Raw genomic sequence first — 21800 nt, forward strand, 5'->3', positions numbered from 1 at the left:
CGTCTATACAGTCAAAAGAAAAGTTTTTCACAAATTTAAGGGTAAAAAAATGATTTTTCCATGTCTCTTTAAAATTGCTAAGAGCCATTTTAATTTCTAGGACTACATAGGAATCCATCTCCCATCACTCAAGGAGTATAGCTGATTTGTCTTAAAAATAAATTTATAAAAGTCCATATGTATGTTAAACCTTTGGAAGACTTTACTTTTTTTATGTCATAGCAAAGAATGAACATTAGTTCAGTAATTTTTTATTTGATTAGATAATTTTGGACAGACCTTATATTCTACAGTTTTATTGACTGCTACATGAGTAGTAGTTAACTTACTCTAGTTTTGAGCCTGGGGCTCATGAAGCATATGTAACTCACACATCTCTTTTGACCTATCTTGGCTTCATAAAACATTGTGGCCCCAAGCAAATATTTTTGTTTCTAGTGTGGCAGTCATTGTGTTAATAGCTGCTAAGACTTTAGTGATCATTTGGAAGGATTTTGGAAAGCCTTAAATTGTGAAATTCCGCTTGTATATTATTGTTTTAAAAATGACAGCCACTACCTCGAAGCTTAAGTTAATGTAATAGAAATCATGTCTTTAAATGAAAGGGGATAAAATGGGGCCTATGCAAATTCCATACATTTAAAAGTTGAATAATTTCTGTAACATTTTTCTGTTATACTTTTTCACTTGAAATCGTATATGAACTTGTTCATTTCTAGGTACTTCAAACCATTGAAGTACTTCCAAACTATGTACTTCCACCATTTTCTTTTGTAAACGTTGATTCTGACTATTTTGTATGACTGTATTAAGCCAGGGCAGCATTGGAGTTGGGAAGACCAGGATGGAGGTCACTGTGAGATTCCAGGCGGGAGGAATGAGGCTGAGATGGCGTGTGCAGCCCTGGGGAGAAATGGGGAGGATGGAGAGACACCTCAGGCCTGCGATGCATTGGCCATGGCTGTGATGAGGGAGAAATTCCGATGGTGCCCTGTTTCTGGCTTGAGCACACAGCTGAAAGGTGCCACCAGTTATGGAGATGAGGAAGCTGGGGAGAGGAACAGCTCTCCCTGTGGTGAAGGATTCAGCAGTTCCACTTTACTACACTTTAAACCAAAAATTGGGCTGTGCTCAGCGGCTCACGCCTGTAATCCTAGCATCTCCGGTTGGCCAAGGTGGGAGGATCACTTGAGCTCATGAGTTTTGAGTCCAGCCTGAGCTAGAGCACAACTCCCTCTCTACTAAAAGTAGAAAAAATTAGCCGGCCATGTGTCAGGCACCTGTACTTCCAGCTACTCCGGAGGCTGAGGCAGGAGGATCTCTTGAACCCAAGGGTTTGAGGTTGATGTGAGTTATGATGCCACCAGTGCACTCTAGTCTGGGCAACAGAATGAGACCCTGCCTCAAAAAAGAAAAATAAAATGGGGAAAAAGTTAGTAAACCTGATACAACAAAGTGTGTAGATAAATACCAAATGGAGTTGTCACACAGGCAGATGACAGGTTGGAGAGGATTGGGGCTCACCTTGAGGAATCCTTAGCGTAAGTCATGAGATGGGACAAGGCCACCTGCAGGAGAGAGTGGAGAAAAAGCAGAGGCCGCAGCCAGCCCTTGGAAGTCAGTCTTGAGAAGCTGTGCAGTGTGGGGCACGTGGGGCACAGAGAAGTCTGTGACAGATTCTGAAAAAGCACAGCAGGAGAGGAAAGGAAGGAGGCGGCCAGGAGAAGCTGGTATCAGGCCGGGAGGAGGTGTACTCAAGAGCAAGGAGGGGTGAGGTGGGTGGGAAGCAAGGGCAGGGGAAGGTAGTGACCTAAATCTGCTGCTGGGATTCACACCATGGAGGTGTTGGGGACCTGGACAAGAGGCGTCTGCGAGAGTCTGAGGCCAGTGCTGGGCTAGAGTGGGTGTGAGCAGCGAGTGGGGGGAATCAGTGCCACTGGCAGCTCTTGAGAGGTTAGTTTTGAGGTGGGGGCACAGCAGAAAGTTGTGCTGGGGGCAGCAGGGTAAGGAATACAGCAGTGGGGTGCTGGTAAGTGTCTAGCAGCCCAGCCTCTGAAAAGCCCAAGTCTTCATTTGTGGTAAAATAAATGCTCTCACCACAGCTAATTTCAAGCTACCAATGTGATGCAAAATTCCTGAAAACTTGGCCGTCAGCCCTTGGGAGCCAGCACACCCCAGCTCCAGCTTCTGCAGCACTGGGGAGGGTCAGGACAGTGGCTGCTAAAACATACCATGAGCAGTTGAAAATGGTGTGGAGTCGAAGGAGAGAGCGTGGTTCCAGGACAGCGCAGGCAAGGAAGATGAGGCAGGAGGGAGCGAAGTGCCAGAGCAAGGAGGTTTGTTGCTTTGGGGGTGGGTAGAGAAGGCGGGGAAGGTCCTCAGCTTCGAGTGAGTGGTGAGAGGACGTGTCCGGGTGGATGGAGGATGGCCGTGGTGGAGGCATGTGAACCAGGGCAGGAGATGGGCAGGAGCTCATGGACTTGGCCGTGATGCTGGGACTAGAGATTGGGGAACGTGGTGACACAGTCTCGGTGTGACCTGCCTGTGGGTAGCTGCTGTCCAGACTGTATCCCCTGCATGTTGAAGTTGCAAAAAAATGCCATAGGAGTTGTGGTAGAAAGGAAGGTGTGTGCGCATGTGCATCTGTGTGTGTGTGTGTGTGTGTGTAGTGGGGGAATTCTGTAAATCTGTGTGTGACAGTCATTAGGAGGAGAAAGAGGTGGCATGTGAGTGGTGTGAGTCTCAAAAAGCAGTGGTCTGTGCAATAGGAAATATGGTCTGGAAGGGACAATGGTGACCCAGGAACATACAACTTTTGTTTCCAAGGGATCCAAGGGTGTGCGTATGTGAGAGAGAGAGAGAGGGAAACAGCCCCTCACTGCTCAGGCCGCAGAGGAACATTCTCAGAGGCAGCCAGGGCCTCGTGAAGGAATGAGGGGGTTGCGATTGCAGAGCGGAGGCACCACGGGTGGGGGTTACTGGGGGCTGGGGAGATTGGGTTCCACTGGGATGAGAATAGCGGTATGAGAGTGTGACTCTGGGTGACCAGAGAGGCCTGGATTTCTGGCAGTGACTGTGGTAAGGGTGGATTTGAGGCATGTAATCTTTTTAGATACAACACATTCCACACCACTGTGCCTCCAACATTATCAACAAGATGTCAGACTTGAGATCTTATGAGACATTACCTGACTTAACCTCAAGCATTATTTGGCATCCCCCAGTCACCAAGCTCTTAATCTCTTCAGTTTGAATCTCCTGGACTCTGGTTCTGATTTTTGGCATCTGCTTTAGATTTCTTGGCCTATGCTATTCCTGCCTTGGAGAGGCTATCTCTCTGAAATTTAATTTCAAATTTCTTTTGTTTGTCCTCTTTTTTAGCTGTGTATTTGTGATCTGTAAAACAGTTTCTTTTATAGGATTCATTTTCCCTTAATTGTCAGGTTGTCAAGCAAAAACATATTTTTTCCAAAGGGTATTTTCTTTGATTATTCAAATTTCTCTCCTGGACATGTGAGAGGTTCAAAAAATTAGCCATAGACCAATCTTATCTCCTTAATTCCTGTGAGAGGATTTGTGGTATTTCTGCCTTCTTCTTTAGGTCCTTTAAAAAAGTACCAGCGGTGGCTCAGCGCTCGGAGCTCAGTGGGTGGGGCGCTGGTCACATACACCAGAGCTGGAGGGTTCAAACCCGGCCAGGCCTGCTAAAAAACAACAATGACAACTACAACAACAACAAAAATAGCCAGGTGTTATGGCGGGCACCTGTAGTCCCAGCTACTTGGGAGGCTGAGGCAAGAAAATCACTTAAGCCCAAGAGTTTGAGGTTGCTGTGAGCTGTGACACCACATCACTCTACTGAGGGTGACATAGTGAGACTCTAGCTCAAAAAAAAAAAAAAGCACCAGAGAGAATACATGGGTGACATCTATGACATCTTTCTGCAGAACTTAGAAGATCTTAAGTTGTCAACCAAATATATAATGTGATTCACCCCGTTGCAATCATACAATGGAAAGCGAGCTGCCAACTTGTATGTTGGAGGAAAACCACCACATTATGTTGAAGACATAAGATTTTAAATGCTCAATTTTATAATTTGGAATTTTTTATCTTTAGAACCCAGCCTCTGGAAATAGGAGATACTGTCTTGGGTTTCTGTTTTTTAGGGTGGTGGCCTTCAGTGGTGATAGCACAGATGAGAAATTCAACAAAGGTACAGGAACTGCTGATCAGAAGTATGAGTCAGAGTTAATTTGGTGTGGTTGTTATTAGCATTAACTTCCAGTTCTGTGATATATTCCCTAAACAAAGAGAGTCCTCTGATGAAATTCTTCAAGTGCCTAGAACAACAAAACAAAAACAAGCAAAAGAACATCAGGCTCCCAATCATTCTGTAAAAGATGTCAAACAATTGGAGCATAAATAATAATTTTAAATAATGTATCTATTGGCATATCTAGTGCCCAGCCCCACAAACTGTATTCAGAAGCCTCTAAGAGGCTAGAAGATAAGGTATTTCTGGCTATAGTAAATGGGATTGTGCTTGTTTTGATATTGATTATAATCTACAATCTAAGCCTGTTTTGATGATCCACTTATTCTGATAATGTTTCCTGACTGTCTGATATGTACCAAGTCCCATTAAGTCTTGGGGGGAGGGGAAGCATTAATCCACGTGAATAAATAGCATTAGTCCACGTGAATAAATGCAGAGCATGTGATACGAGATAACAGGAAACCCTGAGCGCTCTGGGAGTTTAAAGAGAGGACCACTATTTCTTGAAAAGGAATGGGAGAAGGAATCTTAGAAGTGAAATTTGAACAGTGTGTCGAAGGAACAGTGAGTTTGAATCAGAAGGGAGAGAGAATTGCAACACTAGTCAAGGCAGGGCATTGGTGAGAGCAAAGTTGTGTTGCATGTTTGGTAAATGCCAAATTGTTGGGTTTGGGGGGAACACAGGACACCAAAAGAATAGAAAATTAATTTGTATCCTGGCTGGCGTGAAGAAGTAGGGTGTCTATGAGAAAGACAGAGAGCCATTGGAAGTTGATTCTCCCCACACATGCAGAAAGGTTTGGAGAAAGAGGGTGACTGAGGCAAAGCTGTCAGCTAAGACACTGTATGGGTCCCATGTTCAAGATCTTTTACTATTATCATTTCACGATTATTATCTTTTGCAGATATTTATTACACGCTTACCACATGCCAGGCATTATTCTCGGCCTTGAGGACTGAGACGCACTGTGATGCAGTGGCCATGCTCACTGGAGGAGTCAGACAGTAAATGAGAGAAAGGGGGACACTCTGGCTTTAATAAATGCTAGTAAGAAAATAAAACAGGACACTTTCTTTCCGGAATAGAGTAGGGTAGGTTATTTGGGACAGCCCTCCAATGAAGACAACTAAAATTGCTAGGTAAAATACTCATTGTAAAAACCTTGAAAGCTCAGATTTAACAGCAAGGTAATTGACCAGGTTGAAATCCCTGGGGAGGAGCCGGGAAAGTCAGGTGAGTACAGAAGCTGCTTTTGCCCTGAAGACAAATCCCATACAAATTTAGGGTTTGGTGTCCTAGAAGGGTAGGAGGGAAAATTTTTGCTCCCCTTCCTCAAACTGGGGGACAGGTTACAAATAGGACAGCCTTGTTATAGCTAACTAGAACTAAAATGGGGGCCCTGTCAGGTTTACGCTCAAATGGAAGTCAACCTCCACCCCCCATAATTTGAAATCTCTTTGCTAACATCCCGGAGGAATAAGATGCTTTTCAGATACACAACTAACTTTCTCTAGAAAGTTCTCCTGAACCATGTAGATTGCTGAGACTATCTGAAATGAGCTACCAAAGTTTTAGTTATTCAAATATTCCTATTTGTTTCTGGTGCTTTGTGGATAGACAGAAGAAAATCAGTTGGAAAACATTTCTTCTTTGGCATGAAGAGGCCAACAAAGAGCAGAGCCTCCCTCTCTCCCCACAGGGAAGTTTGCTGCAGTCATGGAGTTAGGGAGGTGGGAGAGGAACACCTGATGTTGACCTGATATTGGAGCCAACGCTGGAAGGTAAAATCTGCAGCCACCCAGCTCTGCTGTCTTAAATGGATGAACTTGGCAGTAAATAATATTGTTCTTTAAACCCAAGTGCACCGCTGGAGCTGGAGCCAGCACCTTCCTTCTCAGCACGATGGCCTATGAGGTGGTGGCCAGGTTGGAGTGGGTGCTTTTGTTCTGGTTGCAGGATGATCGCCTTCACACTCACTACTGGCAGGATGCCAGCGTAGGACTAGAGAATCAAGAGTCTTGACTGCTAATTTTCCACTGGCTGGCTGCTAATTACATAATAAAACAGAGGGGAAAGAAAGTTAGTGCAAATTTTTATATTTCCTTTCCTTCCTTCCTTCCTTCCTTCTTTCCTTCTTTTTTCTTTCCTCCCTTCTTCTTTTTTTTCTCCCTCCCTCCCTTCCTTCTATCCCTCATCCTGTCTCTCTCACTCTCTTTTTTTTTTTCCTTCTTTCTTTTTTATTTTTTTGATAGTCTGTCACTCAGGCTGGAGTACAATAGTGTCACCATAGGCTACTGAAGCCTCAAACTCCTGGACTCAAGGAATCCTCCTGCCTTGGCCTCCCAAGTAGCTGGGACTACAGGTGTTTACTCATCACTCCAGACTAATTTTTCTACAGGTAGGGTCTCACTAGGTTGCAAAGGCTGCTCTTGAATTCCTGATCTCAAGCAATCCATCTGCCTTGGCCTCCCACAGTGCTGGGATTACAGGCATGAGCCACTCTGCCCAGCCTTACACTATTTTCTTAATTTAATCTTTCCAATTTATGACTAGCTCAAAGAAGGTTTGTTTTTTTTAAACCAACCCACCTCTTAAAACAATAGTAGAATTGATTGACACCTGTTAGGTACTTTAAATTTGCAAAGTTTTCAAAAAGGCCCTGCAAGGTAAATACTATTTTGCCCACAGCATACAAAAAATTGAGGTTCAGTGAGAAAAAATGGGCTTGGTGTGATTCACTTCTGATAGTGTCCTCAGCCAACATCCTCTTCAGGCTGTGAGCTCAGTGAGGTTAGAACTTGAGGTTGCTATGAGCTAGACTGATCCCATGGCACTCAACCTAGGGTGACAGAGTGAGACTCTGTCTCAAAAAGAGAGAGAGGGAGAAAAACAGAGAGAGAAAAGCTACAACAGAGTTGTGTGTATCTGCATGTGAGCAACGGATATATACTGGGTGTTCAGCGAACTTTGGTTGAATGAAAGGAAGAATGGAAGAATAAATGAAGAAAAGAAAACAGAGGCCAAGGGAACAAATTGTGGAAGAAATAGTTTGAGAAGGTCCTTAGAGAAATGGGGGGAAAGACCTGGCACCAACCCTACTGTTCTTGCATCAGCACATCTAGGAAGATGTCAGGGGTTGATCATGGAGGCATATCTTGAATCTGCTTAGAGCAGCTGCTAACTCATCCTTTCATAGAACAGAGGTGCTTGAAGATTGAGGACCTCCCAGGAGTGGCAGGATGTGTTCTGATTACTTTCCTTAACATCCCACCATCCCACATCTGGTGAAAGTTCTATATGGTTCAGTGTTCTGTGTTTTAAATACTTCGTGTTTTTAGTATTGTTGTGTTTTCTGTTGTTTTCCCCCTAGAAAAAGAGAGTAGTAACTTCTACCTTCCACCAGCTCATCAAATCTAAAAAGGGCATGAGGCTTTCATTCAATAACTCCTACAGTGGGGCTGGATTCCCAAATAAGCACGTAAGGCCAAACTGTAGTCAGAATAGTCGAAATTGTACTAGAGAGCCCTTTTAAGTTGCCTGGGCATTATAGCACTCTATTTTCCCTTAGTCTAATAACTATTGTTGCCTCTGAGATTGGAGGGGTTTACCATGTCTCCAGTTAACACTAGCTAAAGTAGCTGTCTTGTGTTGGGGGAGGGGTGTGGTCATTCATCCTGGGAGGGCCACAGCAAGTAAGAATCAGCAGCTTCTTTCGCTTACCCCAAGGGCTTCTGAATTTGTTCTCTGCCTCCTTCTCTCTCTCTCCCACTCCTTGAGCAAATATATGTCGTAAATCCACCAAATTAAGCCTTTCCCAGAACCCAATTTGCTGTGTCTAGGGCAGAAGACATAAAGAATAGCTTCTCTTCTACGCCTAGTAAGATTCATAGACGTGAACCAAAATTACATTATGACAAGGTGGAAGGTGAAGAGAGATGTGCCCACACCGTGGGTACATGGGGATGTGGGTGTGGCACCTGCTGAGGGACAGGTGATGTTCGACCTGGGTCTTGAGGGTTGAACGTGAATTCATTGGACCCAGAAAAGGGGTGACCATCTCCCAGTTATAGCTATAGCAAGAGGGGTGGGGATGATGAGGTGGGCAGAGATGCAGGTGGAGAAAAGGCTTTTCCTTTGTACTGGCCTATTCCATGAGAAAAGTTGTGCTAAGACTTAAACATTTCATACTTTGCTGTGCACCAGCCAGAGGATGGAATAGTCTGGAGGTTCCTGTACCCTTTCACTGCAAGAGGCTCCATTCATAAAGGAAAAAGACCGAATCAGAAGTGTCTTCTCCAGACCTGCCTCCCAGAGGGCCAGTGAACTGGCCTGGCACAGTCAGTGGGGCTCACAGAGGCCGCCCATGCTTTTGTCTGATCACTTCCCCTTTTTCAGCAACCTTGGTTGGGAGTAAGAAGCACAGCAGTGGCCTTGCCCTTTGAAAACACAGAGAACCTCCATTTCTATCAGTCCCACCTTTAGGGGATACCCCTTCACACCCAGACCCCAGGATCTCACCCTGTGTAGAGTGACAAGCTCACGCTCAATACAATTCGTGGGGCGGGAAAGACTAAAACTAATCTAGGCTAATATGTGATCTCCAACTAGTAGTGGTTTGGCAAGATCCCAGGAGGAAAATAAAATTTGTATTCCAGGTTAAGGCTAATTGTTCCCCTATTATTTTGTACTTTCCTATTACAAGAGCAGCAAGCACGCTTGAGGCAAGATATAGCATGAGTTAAAGTGAGTGTTACAATAAAGAAGGCTTGTTCCATTCACAGGAAAGGTGAGAGCCAAGGTCTGACAAAGAGAAAGGAGTAATCATCTGGAAAGCTATTTTCTAGTTAAGTATGTTGCAGAAAACTCAGACACCACTTCCTGCAAAATTAACCCTTTACTTTTCTTAATACTCAAAGTTGAGGCCGGCGAAAAGTCAGTTGATGTAAACAGTTTTCTCTTAGAGGCAGATTTATAAGTGCCTAGGAAAAAATATTCAAGAATGGTAAATCTTCGGGAAATATACAGAAAGCGCAGGGGAGGAATAAGCAGAATGCCCCTCCCCCCTTCTTTAAAGTTTCACACAAGAGTCAGAAGGAGGTTTCAAAGTAAAGTGTTCAAAACATCTGGTTTTTATCTGAAATATAATTAGAAATGTATCTTAATACATAAGGAATTTTAAAGCTAAGAGGAAATGCATTTCTGGGTGACCAAATGTTATGGATGATGTCATAATCGCGGCACGAAGGGTTTGACAATATTTTGAGACCTTTTTCTACTTGTGTTGTTTTATTCTTCCTATGAAAAGTTATTTATACATGAAATAAGAAGAAAAAGAAGATTTTTTTCAAATGTAATGAGGCATGAAGAGTTTCCCAAACTTAAATGGCACAGAACTAAAAAACAGTGACTAAGATATGCTTGCAAAATGTTCATCAATTTTAAAACAAGTGTTTTGCTCCCTTTTCTTTCCACTCTCTGCCCTTTCCCATCCCTGTTTGTTTTTCTTCTGTCTATTTTCCACTCTGGGAGGAATAAAGACAGAGAGTACACACTTGATTAGTGAACCCCCCCAAAGTAAAGACGCGCCCCCGCCTGGCTCCTCAGTTCCCCCTCCTGTCCCTTCTTGGCTGGTTTTTAAAGTCCTGACACCCGCACCTATGATATGAGAATTCCTGATGGGTGGGCCAAGGAATCAGTGTTTTAAAAACTTCGTAGGCCCTGACTGTGTGCTGCTGAGGTTGCGAACCCCTGTCCTCAGCTACACGATGTCGTGACTGAGAGACTCCCTGAAGATGCCAGGCCAACCGCCAAATATTTCCCAGGCCTTTGTAATCACAGGCTGGGAAGTTTTCAAAAAGCACTTGGGGGACCATCATGTTTTGTCAAAGCATCAAAAACAGCAATTACCATCTACTATCATGATTATTTTATGAAATAAAGGACATTGTAGATTGGGCATAGCATCTCACACCTGTCATCCTAACATTCTGGGAGGTAGGGGGATTGCTGGAAGCCAGAAGTTTGAAACTACCCTGAGTAAGAATAAGACCCCCAACTCAGCAAAAAGTAGAAAATTAGCCAGGAATGGTGATGCATGGCAGGAGTCCCAGCTTGTCGGGAGGCCGAGGCAGGAGGATGGCTTTGAGCCTAGGAGTTTGGGGTTGCAGTGAGGTCTCATGATGGCACTGCACTTGAGCCTGGGTGACAGTGACACTCTGCCTCAAGAAAAAAGGACATTTTAATATCAAAATAGCACAAAGGACATAATCAAAGAGTAATAAAAATCTCATTTACAACAATGTATACCTATGTATGTGTATACATACTTACGTGTATATGAATATACATACATGTAAGTATGTTTATATACAAAGTAGGACAATTAAGTTTTCAAACTCATCCTGGAAAAAAACATACCTCATTGCTAAATAGCACTGTGATCACCAGATGGCCAAAAGAGGACTTTGAAAGTGACTGTAGTGATATTCAGCAATGAGGTATATAGCACTTTTCTAGAATGAGTTCATGGACTTAACTGTTTGACCTTACATAGCTATCTATATTTTTTCTTCTTTTAAAAATTGTGATAAAATATATGTAACATAAAATTTACCACTTTAATTGTTTTTTAGTATATGCTGGCATTAAGTATATTTACATTGCCGTTCAACCATCACCGCTATCCCTCTCTATAACGTTTTCATCTGGCCAAATTGAAACTGTGTACCCATTAAACATGGCTCCCCATGCCCTCCTCCTCCCAGCCCCTGGCAACCACCCTTATGCTCTCTAAATTTGGCTGTTCTAGTACCTCATGTAAGTGGAATTATGCAATATTTGTGCTTTTCGGTCTGGTTTATTTCACTAGCATAATATCCTAAGGTTCATCCCTGTTGCATTATATCGAACCTTATGGAGATACCACGTTTGGTTCATCCGTTTGTCTGTTGTGAAGTGGTATCTCCTGTAGTTTTGATTTGCATTTCTCCAGTGATTAGTGCTGTTGAGCATCTTTTCATGTGCCTGTTGGCCATTTGTATGTCTTCTTTGGAGAACTATCTATTGATCTCCTTTGCCTATTTTTTAACTGGGTCATTTTTTTTGAGTTGTATAAAGTACAGATTCTTGGATAACAGACCAAGTAACAGTGTATTCAATCACCAACAAACAGGCCTCCTTTCAAGTTCAAGGATTTAAAGTATCATTTACATTGATTTGGGTCTGGAATGGTCTAATCTCATTTCATCACCTGGACGATCACTGAGTGTTTCTGTCAAAGACGTCCAGGCAAATGATGCAGCAGCTGTTTATAAACAGGAAATCCAGAGAGAAGAGACAGAGAGAGAGTTGGAAATCTGACAGCAGGTCTCAGTTTGAATCTGTAATGTCTGTTTGGGCACAGGGCCTGAAATGGTGGAACACAACCCAGGATTTCCATGTTCTCATTTTCTTCCGACCACTGCTAGGCAAAGCTCCATTTGGCCTACCCTATTGACACTTCTGCTCCCCAGGCTGTACTGTCCTGAGGGAAAATAGGGTGGCTCCCTGCATAGAATCTGATGGAATATACAAGTAAAGCAGCTCTGTTTTACTTGGAGTGGATTCCAGCTTCCTTAAGCATCCCTCAAATTCTACCAAATAGTTCTGAGAATCTCAAGAAAAGGGGTACCTCCTATGAGCTCTAAGAATGTGTCCTCTTAAAGTTGAGTGGCTTCAGCTCTGGCCCTCTACCACTCCTGATCTCTAGAGTGACATGTCTTCTGAACAGCATGTGCTAAAGCTTCCACATTGGCCACTGATGCTCACCAGTGCCCACATTGCAGCTGTGGAGATTGTCTCACACACCAGGTCTGATTGTTGTCTATAATGTTGGCGTCAAGGTTGCAGACATCTTGTGCTAAACTTGTCTCATTTCTCTAACTTGGACTTGCTTTTTCATGGCAGCCCCTTATCACAAATCAGGCTAGAGCCTGGGCGTAAGAGCTGTCTGCACCTTGCCCACCGGACTTGCCTACCGAGCGTGGTGCACGCATATTGCTCTCTGGCCAAACTTGTACAAAGAAACCCGGTGTCTTTAGGGTGAGTTTTCCTCCAGGATACATTTATTTTTCTTCCTTATTAAAAATATATCCTCTTGGATGGAGGGAGGGGGGTGGGGCCTTGGTGTGTGTCACACTTTATGGGGGCAAGATATGATTGCAAGAGGGACTTTACCTAACAATTGCAATCAGTGTAACTGGCTTATTGTACCCTCAATGAATCCCCAACAATAAAAAAAAAAATGTATATATATATATATCCTCTTACTACAATGTATACGTAGATCAAAACATCACATTGTACCCTAGAAATATACACATTATTTGCCAATGAAAAGTAAATTTAAAAAATAAAAGCCCCCAAATGAAACCAAAATAAATACATCCTGCTGGGGCCAAATGTGAATAAATCTCAGGGTGAGCTCAGATTAGGCTTAGACTGCGATTCACCTATATTATTTTATTTTATTTATTTTTTGAGACAGAATCTTGCTCTGTCACCCAGGCTAGAGTGCAGTGGCATCATCATAGCTCACTGCAACCTCAGACTCCTGGACTCAAGTGATCCTCTTGCCTCAGCCCTCCCAATTAGCTGAGACTACAAATGCCTGCCACAACACCCGGATAGTTTTTCTACTTTTAGTAGAGATGGGGTCTTGCTTTTGCTCAGGCTGGTGTTGAACTCCTGAGCTCAAACAGTTCACCTGCCTCCGACTCCCGGGATTACAGGCATGAGCCACTTTGCCTGCCAACACTACATTGTTTTAAAAGCAGAGTACCACATTTCAGCTACAGTTATTCATCTACTCATTTTCCTCTTGAAATGACTCTAACACAGAGGTACTTCCGTGTTTCAAACAACAAATCTGAAATTTTATTCCTCCAGTGAGAATAATTCCATATATTTTGGCATTTTACCTTAAAATGTTTTGCTCTTTAAAAAAAAAAACGGGGTTGCATATAGTACATATTAATACATTGATTTCTCAGTCCTCCCAGGGAGATTGCTGAGCCCAGGGAATTTAATTGAGCTTGGAGTCTTCTGGAATTACTAAAGAACAGCCACTAACAGGTAATGTGATACATTTTAGTCTGCAGGGTCTTATATATGTATATTCAATCATATTTTTAAAAATCCCTTTTACAAAGAAAAATTCTCCTTGGATATCCTGGCTTTGGGAACAATGGCTTGGATCCTATCTGCAAAACTCCTTCCAAGAGGCTTATGCTAATTGTGCATTTACTATATGCCAAACACTTGTCTGATTGGTTTACATATATTAAATCACTTAATTCTCACAACCCTAAAAACTAAATACTGTCATTATAATCATTTTTCAGATAAAGAAACAAATCATAGGGAGGCAAACCATTTGCTGCATGTCACGCTGTAAACGACAGAGCCTGACTTTGAACTCAGTATGATTTCGGAATCCCTCAGAGTCTTAAGTATTTTTTGCACAACCAGCTGAATGTTCATGGTTCTTGCATTCGGTTATTCAGCAAACATTTATTAAGCAACTACTGTGTGCTAGGCAGTGGATCCCAGGGATACAGAGAATAAGGGTGGGGGTGGGGGGAGTCTAGGCCCCAGGGCCTGGAGGTGTGGACACACTCATTTCCTATTCCTGATGTTTCTACAGATGGGAGGGCCTATCCGTGCTACTCCCCAGAAAATAAGTGAAGGAGGCAGCTATGTAGCCTGTCTCGGAAGCAGTGGCTGGGAAGCAGTGGCTTAGGATAGTTTACCAGATGATTGGTGGCTGGGGAGGAGGAGATTTGTGTGGTCTGAGGCTGCTGTGACCTTGGCAGAAGCCCTGCTGGCCACCAGCTATTGAGAAGCCTGCACCAAAGTCCAGTGCCTGCCATAACTGGACTTGTCGTCTCTGGGAACTTACCATCTCTGGTGATGATACCTGGGAATATGAAAGAATTTGTGTCTCTGTGAAAAAAGGTCAGCGGGTAGAACAAAGTTTCTACTTGGGGGTCTGCACTGAAAACATGACTTGGGCAAAGCGGGGCATCTGCACCAACATGCTTACCCTCACCAAGGCTTCCTGGTGCAAGGGTCTGTGTACAACGGATAGAGCTTGCGAAGGTAAACGAGGGGACTGGGAAACCCAGAGGAGGCGCTCCCACCCCAGGGTAAGGACAGGAGGTGGACCCGGGATTTCTTTAGAAAGTGGTGTGTGACCTGAGTTCTGGAGGACCATGAAGCATTGGACACATGCCAGGCAGTGGTGAGAACAAATGTAGCAGCAGTGGAGGGGCACACGTGCTCACTTGTCTGGTCAGAATGACCACAGCACAGAGTCAGGCAGCCATGGGATAGAAAGTGAGGCTGGGGGAGGGGACACAGACAGGGATGGGGCCATGAAAAGCCATGAGTGTCATGCCAAGGTCATTCGTATGTTACCCTAAAAAGCAGTGAGGAGCTCTTGAAGGACTCTATGCAGGGAACACCATTTTGCATCCTGGTAGTATTTCCCCAGTAACAGTATAGAAAACTACAGGCAGGGGACATGCTGGGAGGCTGGGGCAGTGGCCAGGCAAGAGATGATGAGGCCTGGAAACAAGGCATCCGTGAGGACGTCAGCTCCGAAGTCCAGGGCAGGAGGACAAGGCTGATTTCTGGCTTAGGCACTGAGTATGTGTTGATGCTGGTCCCAAGATGAAGCATGAGGAGAAGAAGGAGAGGATGGTGGCTCAGCTGCAGCCAGGTATGTCTTAAGGTGCCCATGGTGGGAGCTCTTGTCACACTCTCTGGTCAGCACTCCCTTCCATGGGCCATTGAACTGGATCCCCATTCTGCCAGCATGCCACGGGTGCTCCTGTGGTGGGATTGAAGTGGCCATCCTGTGTCACTCCTCTAATTCATCTTGTTTCCTGTTGCTCTGGGTGCGGGCAGGCACCCTCTGGAGTTCAAGGTGTGGCTTCCTCCCCAGGAATCACAGGCCAGTTCTGTGCTCACTCTCCCTCCCAAGTCACTAACCGGTTTCACAAGTTTTTCTAAGCATTCTTCTCCCTCCTCCTTAGCCAGTTTAAAACTTTCTTGACCAAATCAGCTAACCCCCATGCGGGAGGGGCACTGATCCCAGCCAGGGAGCCACCATCCCCACCCCAATATCTTCAATCATACTCCCAGCCAGGTTATCTGTTGCACTTGGATTTATTTGAGGACAGTTCTGCCTAGGGTTGGCAGATCTAGATGAAACATTCCAATGGCTTCACCCTCTTCTGAGGTCTGGCCCGCCAGAGGCACACTCTGGCCTTGTAACAGGGATCGAAGGTGACAAGGGCTGTCCTGGGGCTGATAGAAGGGCAGACCCAAGTTTGACCCAGAAAGACTTCTGTTTCCTATCTGCATTACATCTTGCCTCTGCCCACGGGGACTGGGCCCATCTCCTCAGAAGATGCCTGAATTCTGGGCAAATCTGAAGATCACAGAAGCAGTTAATTTTAGTAGACAATCAGAGAAGCTAAGTTTAGGACTGAATTAGATCTCAAATTTCCTTCTGGACTCTGCAGCCCACCGGACTTGCCTACTGAGCGTGGTTGATTGGTGTTGGCCAGGCCTGTGTGGGGGAGGTTGGCAGCCTCGGGGCTGTCTTCTGGGAGTCTGGCCTCCCAGCTCATTTTTCTACAACTTTCCCATCCAGGAGGCTTCATTTTGATGTGAATTGGAGCTCAAATATGACTCAATTATAGGCTAAGCTCAGCTAATGAAGAAGCATTGCAAATGAAAGCTGTCACAAAGAACCCAGACAGATGCAGGCGGCTGGCCCTACAGCCAAAATACAAAAGTATTACCCGGTCTACACCACCAGCCCAGCTAGCCAAATAGCCTTGTGTGTGTAATAACATTGAACCCCAACTTATCTTTTCTTCTCTTCCTTCCAGGTTTTGAAGTGCCATGGATGATCTCTGGATTGGAAGTTGGGGGGGCTGGGTCCTAGTTCCTATCCTGTCCTTACTGGCAGGATTATGTAGTCAGGTCACTTATTTTGGGGAGTTTCACTTTTTCCCTCTAAAAACATCAGACTTAAAAAGAGGCTGAAGGACATTAAATGAGGAAATATGGGTCAACTCTTGCATTCAGTAAAGAAGCTGTGAAATTTGAATTTTTTGGTAAAATTTGCTTCAAACCATTACTGACCTTTCACATACTAATTTTAATGTCTTCTTTTTGATTAGCATTTTCTGTGTATTCGTTCAGCAAGCCGTTATCAACATCTTGCGAGGTACAATCTCTGTAAACGGGTTTGTCTGTGTTTCTCTCCCATATTTTCTGCATCCCCCCCAGCCCCCCCCCCCCCGTGCAATCAGACAACAGTAAGGGACTCTTGTTTTTACTGTCCCTAGAGTTGAGAGCTTAGGGTAAAAACTCAGAGAGGACAAAAGAAAGCCACACTCAGGTTTGGATTTCAAGATAGATTTTGAGTCTCATTGTAGAGATATGAGTTTAGAGGAAGATGCTTTGTGTCTCAAAAAACAAGGCCTTGAAGGACTTGGGGGATAGAGTAGATGCTACCCACAGCATAGTTAGAATGATCGGATGAGAATGAGTGTTTGCTCTCCCAGGAAGTAATCCAGACCCTGGAAGAGGCAGGGGAGAAGACATTGAGGGGAGGCAGTGTGTATTGGAGAGCCTAGGTGGGCTAAGGGACTGCAGAGGGGGACTGTGCCTCCATCTCAGGGAGACTGGCTTGGTGGTGGGCACAGCAGAATTCAGGTGGATACAAGGTCTGGTCAGTCCACACTGGGAAGGTTTGGGGCATCCCTGCCAACTCTCTCATGCTTCAGTGTGGAACATCACAAAATTTACCATCTCTCCTTCTCTCAGCGACAGGTAACCTGCAGGGGAGTGCAAAGTGCGGCTGCATGGACCCATTACCAGAAACCGGAAGAAACATGGCCCTCTCAGTCAATGCCTGGGGCTGAGGAAAGAGGAAGCATCTTGGCAGACAGCAGCCCAGATAAACGAGGGCAACCATGGGCCTGATCCCTTAACATGTGACACTATGTTAGTGCCCTAGAATTTAGATAGAAGCCTAGGGACACGGGCAGGGAGGGAAAAGTCTGAATTAACCAAGAAAATCTTGGCTCTGAAGTGACTAAGTTTTTATCAGCAACAAAATTACATTCATTTATTTAAAATAAAACAGCACACTTTTTGTATCTCTGAGTTTTCTGGATGAGGTTTTGAAGCCACTAAAGTATGCTATGGGCTCAGCGCTTGTAGCATAGTAGTTAGGGCACCAGCCACATACACCCAGGCTGGTGGGTTTGAACCCAGCCTTGGCCAGCTAAATAATAATGACAACTGCAACAACAACAACAAAAATAGTCGGGCATTGTGGCAGTTGCCTATAGTCCCAGCTACTTGGGAGGCTGAGGCAAGAGAATCACTTAAGCCTAAGAGTTTGAGGTTGCTGTGAGCTGTGATGCCACGGCCCTCAGTAGAGGGCAACACAGTGAGACTCTGTCTCACACACACACGCAAAAGTATGTTATGACTTATATCACTTTTGATGGTTCAAAGTACTTTCACCTGTCATTTAACTCAGGGCTAATCTGTTGGCTCACATGAGAACAGTCACATCAGTACCTGCTCGGATTGGCCGATGATTGCACCACACAGGTTATTAACTATTTTGAAAGCACCCTAAAATCAAATGCCTATTATGTGCATAGCCATTGTGTTCGAGTCAATGCATCTCACATAGATTATAAATATTTTCATTTATTTATTCATTCATTCAATAGATATTTAAAGGAACCATGCTGGCAACTTAATGTAGAAATGGGAGGAAAAAATCTGTTTCTGCTGTCATGGGCCTTATGGTCTAATGGTAGAGATAAACAGAATTTAAGACTCACAGAAATAGATCTGAAATTACAATGGTGATGTTTGGTCCCCTGTGCTATGACGGTCCCCAATTGTAGCCATGGAAGTCACTTGAGGAGCCATGATTAGGCTAAGTATGAACAAAGATGAGGAATTAGGCTGGTGAAGACAGGAGGGGAAGGATGGGTGGGGAATGGGGCATTTCAGGCAAAGGGATAGCATGTGCAAAGGTCATGTGCTCAGAGGGAGCATGGTACCTAGGAGGCCCAAGTGGCTGATGTGCTGAGATCTCTGGGGAGGTGGTCCAAGGTGAGACAGGAGTGTAGCAGGACCTGATAGGCTATGAAAAAGGTTTGGATCTTCATCCTCGGGAGCAAAGAGGGAATTTTAAGCAGGAAAGTGGGCTGTAAGGGGCTGTGACACCCCTGGAGTTGATCCTTCATATGAACACTCTAATCATTCCAGAAGGGTTTACCGTTTTGACATAGAATAAACCCAAAAGAAGGCTCTTCTGAATCTTCTCTCTGATTCCTATTCACCTATTCCTTCTCTCCACCTATTCAGGGATGCTCACCTTTGCTTCTGCTTCTCCTGGAAAGTTGTGATTTCATGGTGGGTCATCCATACTATCTGGCCTTGGCCAGGGAGCATGTGAAGCTATTTCTCTGAAAATCCCTGAGTGTGACCTATGTGCGAGTGAAGCTAGTTATGGTCCACTCTGGATTGGTGGACATTTCTTGCCTCTGCCTGCCCTGCACCCAATTCCTCACCCTGGTAATGGCTCCCTGATGGTGCTTTAGGCAACCACATCATTGCCACTCTCGTTCCATCCAGGAATGATGGGGCCAGCTCTTTCTTATTTCTGCCCACTCCTTCCCTAGCTCCAAGCTACACTTGGGCCACTCAGGCCAATGAACATTTTCCATCCATTCACGACCCACTGTGTGTGGGGGGTACCCCAAGGACCAGTTGCATCCTCTGAGTCTAATTCCCACAGGATCTTCTGGAGTGATGGAGAGAAGCCCTGTCTCCTTTTGGGTTGCCCTACTGAGGAGTGTGGTCTCCCAGACTGCCACACCAGTTATTCAGGCCTTGCTCACATGATGGTCCTCCATTCCCATCCTGCCTCCACCCCACAGCTGGGGCCTCTTTGATGTCCCCTGCCCCCAGCCGTACCTTGCTTTCACTGAAAGACAAAACTAGAACCTTCTCTCAAATCCTCTGAACACCAAGGAAGTGAAGTTTTGTCTTCCTTGTTCCCTCTGCCTTCAACTGGTCAGTCCCTCTCCTTTTAGCATAAAGTACAGATCATTGATCTCTGCCTACCCAAGTGTTCTTTCTCAGCTGGATTCATCCTGGACTCACCCATCAACACTGGGTTCCCAAGCCGCGATCTGCATTTCACTGCCTTCTCCCCCCTTCCCAGGGTCAAGTCCTGGCCAGCCCTGCAGGCCGATGTCCTTGCTCCCCTCTGTACAAGCCCTCTTCTCCATCAGCTTCATCTCCTCACCCTCAACCATCTCAGTTCCCGCACATTCTGAGTTCCATCCTCCTCATAGTAGGCTGAGGGTTTCTCTTTCATTGCCTTGTAAGCATTGTCATTGTTTTCTTTTTCTTTTTTTTTTTTTTGCTTCAAATACTTTTATTCTAAAATGTGGCCAGTAAGACATATATATGTAAATTCTTTCCATGAACAGCCTGGTAACAGAAAACCAAAAAATATTTTAGATATATCTTAACCCTTTTTTAACAAGGTTCTATGCTGGTAGTTGTAAAGAAGAATTTCTTTTAAGTTTTAATTTCAATGATAATATAAACATCTCCTAAATCACCTGAATAACCAACTCATAACTAAACACTACATTATTTCATCACCTAAAGTTTTGATATGTCACTCACACTGGCACCAAGTAGGAACTAATAACCTACAATAACAGCATTATGTGTTATTCAAAGTGGTCCATAAATATTCTCAGAGCTTCTTAAGTTTTGACAAGCACTTTCCTAACCTTTTACAAATATGCTTACCAATAATCCAAAGAGGCTAACTTGCCTAACATATCTAATTTAAACTGTTACCCTCTCTCCAAACAAACTCAGGACCTCATTACCAAAAAGTATCAAATTTATTTTGAGATATAGTTTCATTTTTAAATTAGAGCTGTTAAAATTTTTTATAACTGAAAATTATCAGAGTTGTAAAGATGTTAATAAGCTATTAGATACTGAGTCAGTGAATACAATTACTGGACCAGGCATTTATAAAAGCCATGTTTAGTAGAGAAATGGTCCAGTTATACTACTTAACAGACAGAAACATACTTTAGCTTTTTATTTCTAATTATAGAACATTCTCACTTTGACATAATTTATCCTTTTCACCAGATTACAATGCCAACAAAATGTTTTCCAAATTTTAAGCCTTTAATAGTTATAAAGTATAACTTAACTGTTAACAGTTTTTTGTTTTTTTTAATGTGAAATTTTAGTTTTTGCTTTGAACCTGTTTGACCAAAAAGTACTGGACAACACTACCATATAAATCAAAATAAAGAGTGGAATAAAAAACAAAAATGGTGTCTGTACACTCAGAAAATTATATGTTAAGACATAATTATGTCATTGTTTTCAATATCAGACTCATGTTCAAACTCAAACTCATGTTTTGGGTCCGTGCCCTCGCCTTTTACATAGAACATACTATATGTGCCACAGTAAAGCAGGAGAAGCGTTTTTAGAACTGGAAGCCATGGAAGACAGAATATATTCTACTCTCTCCCTTTGCAGGTAAAGAGACTGGAGACCTGTGAGGTTGTAATTTGTCCAGATTACATAGATGGCAACTTGACAACACATTAATTGTCCAAAAAACGTGAGGGGGAACGATCACCCAGCTACTCCTGTAGTTTACCATTAGGGAAATACTGAAACCCATGATGTCTATTCGTGAAACAATAACCAATTCTTCTTCTCCTGTTAGTTGACTCAGGTGCGCCATATTGGCCTACTGAAAATGTAGAGAGGGGTTTAGAGTTGAGACAGGAGAGAGTGGTGGAAATCTTGAGTATTTGGGATTCGGTTGATATGATCAAACTTTTATTGGTTGCTGAATACTTCTGAGTAAGGCCTTTCTGCTGCATCAGTGCATAACTTTTTTGCTCTAATCAAAATCTTCATTCGATGATCAATTGATGTGCCTGAACTACTGATGACTCTAAGAACACAAAAGCTTCAGTGAGTTTCAGGCCGATGTTAGCTCAGCCACGAGGAGGACTGAGCTGCCAGGTCCCCCTGCAAAGCCAGAATCTGGGTTCAGTTTTCCAAAGCTTCCCTCCTCCCCCAGCCCCACTCCCACCCTCAAAGGCACATGTCTCAGCCTCCTTCGTTAGTCCTCGGTAAAGGATCTAATATAGAGAAAGGATCCGTAGGAGATGGGAAAAAGTACAGGAGAAGGGAAGAGAGAGGAAGAAGAGTAAGAAACGTGAACACAAAGAGAAAGGAACAGGGATGTGCTGAGACTCTGCCTGGGCGCTGCGGGGATTTTACTGTAGCAATTTCCTTTTACTAAGAGGAAGTCTTACCCTTCTGGATGAAAAAAAATAAGATGAAAATATAAAATAATAAAAACGACAG

The sequence above is a fragment of the Nycticebus coucang genome, chromosome 15 (genome assembly GCF_027406575.1).
Source record: "Nycticebus coucang isolate mNycCou1 chromosome 15, mNycCou1.pri, whole genome shotgun sequence".
NCBI classification, from domain to species: domain Eukaryota; kingdom Metazoa; phylum Chordata; class Mammalia; order Primates; family Lorisidae; genus Nycticebus; species Nycticebus coucang.